The sequence below is a fragment of the Carassius carassius genome, chromosome 22 (assembly GCF_963082965.1).
Source record: "Carassius carassius chromosome 22, fCarCar2.1, whole genome shotgun sequence".
In the NCBI taxonomy this organism is placed as follows: Eukaryota; Metazoa; Chordata; class Actinopteri; order Cypriniformes; family Cyprinidae; genus Carassius; species Carassius carassius.
The window spans coordinates 23564425-23570159 of NC_081776.1; the positions used below are offsets into that span (position 1 = coordinate 23564425).

Here is a 5735-nt window from a genome sequence, read left to right on the forward strand (position 1 = left end):
TTTCTTCTATTTTTTCTCTGGTCGCATTGTTCAGCAGCATAACTAAATTACACCCACCTGGGATTCTTCTTCCTACATGCCTCAGCAACGAAACTTTGTCAGCATTAGGGATTAGTGATGGGAAGTTCGGTTCTTTTCCGCGAACCGGTTCTTTCGGACAGGTCGATTCAATAAACCGGTTGAAAAAACCGGTTCACCGGTTCTTTTACGCTCTACGTAATGACGTCACTGGCGATGAAGTAAAGCCGTAAAGTCTATCGCGGGCTTAACACATTTCAATATAAAGTCAGTAATCATAACATCAGTCAATTAAAACATCATTATAATCTGATACGTTTCTTACTATTTTGATTTTTATATCTAAAGCATCAACACATATACAGGAATTGATCTGCAAACTAGGATGTTTTACAGTTATGGCGTCAATAAATTAGTCTTCATCAGCGCAGAAACTATGCTCCACTTATGTATAATCCATTACGGTTTATTTGTAATTTGTTCATTATCCTCGTTTTAACCGAGCTCAACGTTGGCATCAGTTGCCCGGTTCAGAGTTCTGTGGCGGCTGGCGGGCGGTGCTGCTGTGCTGTGACATTACTGTTCGGTTCGGTAGTTCAGATCACACACGCTGTCGCTGAATCACGCATGCGCAGTATCATCAGCTCACCGGTTTTCAAATCGGACACGTCCGAAAGAAGCGGTTCTCGATTCAGTGTACTGGTGATCCGAAAACTGATGCAACCTATTCTTGACTCGAGAACGAGATCCGAGAAGCGCGAGAGCGATTCAAAAGGAGTCGCTTGTTTGCTCTTGCTGTAGTTTGATCACATTATTTTTTTATCTTTATATCACCTTGTTTAGAAATTAAATAAACTGTTGCTGAAAAACATGGATTATATATGAAACAAATAAATATTCAGTTTGATAGTTTTACAAACAATTAATTGCTTCCAAACAATATACAATATAACAAAATATTTGTTAATGTTGCATGTATTGTCTTGTACAGTATAAGTTGTATGCTATTAATCTGTTATGGTGTATTTGGAAAAGCACAATAAACCTTTTTTTTGTTGTTTGTTTTTTACAGTATTACAGTAAATGCTAAAATACTTGCCAGAATAAATTTTAAGAGGAATAAAGAGCAATCAATTTCTGTTGGTTAGTCTGCTAAAACTCTCTGTTGTTAAGGGAATCTGATTGTAACCTCAAAAGTGAAAGGGCATGTATACCCTTCCCCCACATAGCTGTATGCTGTACAGTGATTTGGGGGAAGGGTCACCTCCATGTGACACCTCTCACCCCAAAGGTTACAAACAACAACCAAGGCAGAGAGCAGCCACACAAGATGACCTCCAGAAAAAGAAGCAATATTTGGCTTCACTTTGATGAGGCTGGACCCCAGAAAGCAAAATGCAAGCTTTGTAGCATTATTTTATCAGGCCAAGGAGGATCAACATCAAATTATAAAAGGCACTTGCAAACAAAGCATCCAACTGCATTGCTTGTGCAAGTGAGACAAGAGGAATCTACAGAATCAACATCAGACTCAGGTACTGCTTCTACAGCTGCCGTCTCTTCAGATAATGCTTCTACTTCTTCTGCATCTGGAACTGGCACCAGTGTCCAAAGGTCAAGACAGAGTCAAATAACAAGCTTTGTGAGAACACCAATTGCCCCTGTCAGACAAAGCAAAGTTGATGAGGAGTTGGTCAAAATGATTGCACTGGATTTACAACCTTTTTCAATTGTTGATGACACAGGATTTAGAAGGTTATTGAAGGCACTTGATCCATCATACGTTTTACCAAACCGAAAGACCATATCAAACACTCTGGTACCACAGCTCTACAGCAAAATTAAAGAAGAGGTGATGGTGAAAGTCAGCAAAGCTTCAGCTGTGTGCCTGACCACTGATTGCTGGACATCAAGGACAACTAATAGTTTTATGGCACTCACTTGTCATTTCATTGATGAAAGTTTTACACTTTCATTATTTCTTCTGGACTGCTTCTCATTTACAGAGAGGCATACTGCTGACAATCTGGTAGCTGAACTTAAAAAGATTTGTGATGAGTGGGGAATCGCAAACAAAGTTGTTGCGTGTGTCACTGACAATGCTAGCAACATAAAAGCAGCTATCCGTAAAGCTGAATGGAAGCACTTGCCATGCTTTGCCCACACTTTAAACTTAATTGTGAGGGAAAGCTTAAAACCAATTCAGGGGATACTCGCAAAAGTGAAGAATGTTGCTGAATATGTCCACAGAAGCACTGTTGCAACAGAGCAATTAAAAGCAACACAAAAACAAATGGGCCTTGAAGAGATGAAGCTTAAGCAGGATGTAATAACAAGGTGGAACTCCACTTATTACATGCTGAAAAGATTTTGGCTGCAGAAGGAAGCAATCATTGCAACACTTGCATTGGTCAACCCCAGCCTTCCAACCCTGACACTTGAAGAGTGGGACATAATCAAAGATGTGTGTGAGATTTTAAAGCCCTTTGAAGAAGTCACTGTTGAAATCAGTGCTGAAAGGTATGTATAAATTAATTTAACATATAACTGTTTCCACTGGTGAAATACTTTGTGTATGACATATTTCAACCCACCTAGTTTATGCTTATTTCCTTTTCATATATATATATATATATATATACACACACACACACATTTGATATAATAAAGTTATTTTGTCTTTTTATTAAAACAGATATGTGACCGCATCCAAGGTCATTTTGATGGCAAAAGGATTGCAAAAAATTGTCCAGCGATTGCGGGGTGCTGTGTCTAAACATGGCCTAGTTATTGCAATGATGAACAAACTGGCTGAGGAAATGCAAAATCGCTTCCACAACATAGAGCATATTCGTCTGCTTTCTGAGGCTACCTTTCTTGACCCCAGATTTAAGCAAAGGGCCTTTCATGATAGTGCTGCAGCAGATGACGCAGCCAAAAGCATAAGTGCAGCTGCTGCAAGGGTTTGGTCCAGTACAGGTGAGCAAACTCAAGCTAAGCACACATCTCCTCCAGCCCCTCCGTCTTCTGAACAGCAGTCTTCAATCTGGGAGGATTTTGATGAAAGAGTGGCTGATGCAGTCAGCATCAGCAACCCAACATCCACTGCAGTGGCTGAAATGAGAGGGTATCTTGCAGAGACCTTGATTCCAAGAACGGAAGACCCACTAGCTTGGTGGAAAGCAAGGCAAGCGGTATATGAAGGGTTGACAGCTGTCATGAAAAGGAGACTTTGCATAGTTGCTACATCTGTGCCATCAGAGAGAGTGTTTTCGAAAACGGGTCAAATTATTTCAGAAAGGCGAAACAGACTGAGTCCTAACAAAGTTAGGCAGATTGTTTTTCTGAATTCAAACCTACCCTCATAAGAGAGGGTCAAGTTGCATGTTGTTACAGCTTTTCACTACAGTGGTTAAAACCTCTGTTTAAAACTGCCTTTTCAATTTTCTTTCCAACATTTGTTTTTTCTTTTTTTGATAATGCACAATAACTTTTGTAATTTACAAACAACAGGCAGTACCTTTTAAATATAGTGTGTAAAACATTTAGAGTTAATTACAGTGTGTAAATGCACTTTTCCAGCAGTTGTATTGTTGAAAAAAATGCTGTATTGCTGAACAGTTTAATACAATTTTATTAAAATATTGTTTATTTAATACAAACTCAATTTATGAATGCTTCATCATTAACTATAATGACAGTAGGCCTACAGGTATTTCATAAATTATCCCTTGTTTCATGTTAAACATAGCATCTCAATTATTATGGTCCAACACCTAAACGAAATCATAAAAAAGTCTTTAACAGAATCCTCAATTAAATAGCTTACACAAAGTCCTTTAAGACACACAGATACATTATTTTAAATAAATACTTTAAAAATGTTTCTCTTGCTCCAATATTAATTGCTTTAATCACATGATCATGCAGTGATAAGACTCTAATTAAGTTATGAAAACTGCCTTTGAAAACCACACGCATGCGCATGTATCATTGGTTCATCGATTTCAAATTGGACGCGTCCGAAAGAAACAGTTCTCGATTCAGTGTACTGGTGATCCGAAAACCGATGCAACCGGCTCTTGACTCGAGAACGAGAATCAGCTCATCGGTTCTCAAATCGGACGCGGCCGACAGAAACGATTCTCGGTTCAGTGTACTGGTGATCCGAAAACCGATGCAACCGGCTCTTGACTCGAGACACTCGAGAACGAGAACTGCTCCAGCAGAGGGCGTGTTCATTCATCATCTGACTCGGCTCGGTGTTCATCTTCAGTTCGGTCTACACAGCAGTTCAGTCAGTGTACTGTTTGAGTAAATGAATTACTCCGGGATATTGGTTTATTCTGACTCAGAGGGAGTGTCAGTCACGTAAAAAAAGTTAGCAGTTTAAGTAATTTGTGGATTAATGCTTATTGGAGACGTGAACCGTTTCAAACGATTCAGTTCGATTTGGTGAACTGGTTCAACCGGTTCACTAAGAAGAGCCGGTTAAATTGAACGATTCGTTCACGAATCGGACATCACTATTAGGGATCTCCCATTCCATAGAAAGCCAAAATCCTAATAAAGGTATCTGCTCTTTCTGGGCATTAATGAGGGTTTTTGTCCATTCTTTAATTCCTGTCAAATTCCTCGTCTTATCCAAAGCCTCCGTGGATATGGGGTGACCTGTACATTTTAATATTTCTATTTCTTTTTCCAGATTTTTAATTTCTGATTTTATTGAATGAACTACTTTTTCCAGTTCTTTAACTATTTTTCTATTATATTAGTATTCTCCTTGAAATAATGTCTGTTTTCCCGTTAGACCATCCTTCTGTCCTAGCGACTCTCTGGGCAGATGGGGAGCGGCTTACTGATCTCATCTGTCCGTAAGTCAAACTTCTATCATTAACAATCTTCTGGTCCCAATTTCGTGTTAATGTTCTACCTCGTTTCTCACTGGTAGGATTTTTGAATAAAATCCCTTTTACCTGAACTTCTGGCCAATCATTCTCTATTTGGTTTGTCACTCTTTGTTATTCCATCTGGCCTCTTCTTTTATTCCGCAGTCTAGATTTTTTGTAAATATTTTCTGTTTCTCTACTTTCACTATCTTCAAAATATAGTGAAGAATCTGACCTGTCTGAGTCATATACAACTCCGACACCTCGGATGCGTCTTCAGACTCTGCCTCACGCTGTTGTTTTTTTCTGTCCCCTGCAGGAACATTCCCGACGGCTGAGAGGATCCTGGCTGGTTGTTGTCCTCCCTTTTCTCAATAATTTTTTCCAGTTCATCCTGATTTATGTTAGTCATTAATAAATTTATGGTCAATTGACCTTCCTGTGACATATCTGTAATTCCCAATAGTATGCCTTCTAATACCGAATTAACTGGGTGTTCAAATTGTCCCGTTCCCATTAAAGTCATATGTATTTAATTTTCTTGTCTGCTTAGTGTTTCTTTTATTACTGCCATTGTTATTGATCTGGCCTCTAACCAGGAGCGTTCTGCACTACAGAATTCATCTCTGTAATCAGTCATTACTGTATGCGCTACATAATTCCACTGTGGACGGCCAGAGGTTATTCTCACTGTCGCTACGTGTTGCGGTCCAAGCTGGGCTCTCATACTTTCAATCTCCTGTAATGCCTGTTTACCTAATTTGTTGAAAATTGCCCCAGCTGTTCCAGAGCCACTTATCATTAGTTTATTTCCATTTAGTATTACAA

At 39.1% G+C, this 5735-nt stretch overlaps 1 long non-coding RNA gene across 1 annotated transcript; it reads left to right on the forward strand.

Annotated features, from left to right (window-relative positions):
- The first annotated feature begins 4755 nt into the window (after nt 1-4755).
- On the forward strand, nt 4756-5443 carry LOC132099169 (uncharacterized). The gene is made up of 2 exons (XR_009423041.1): nt 4756-4892; nt 5227-5443. It is a non-coding gene; the product is annotated as an uncharacterized LOC132099169 (long non-coding RNA).
- Nucleotides 5444-5735: the final 292 nt, after the last annotated feature.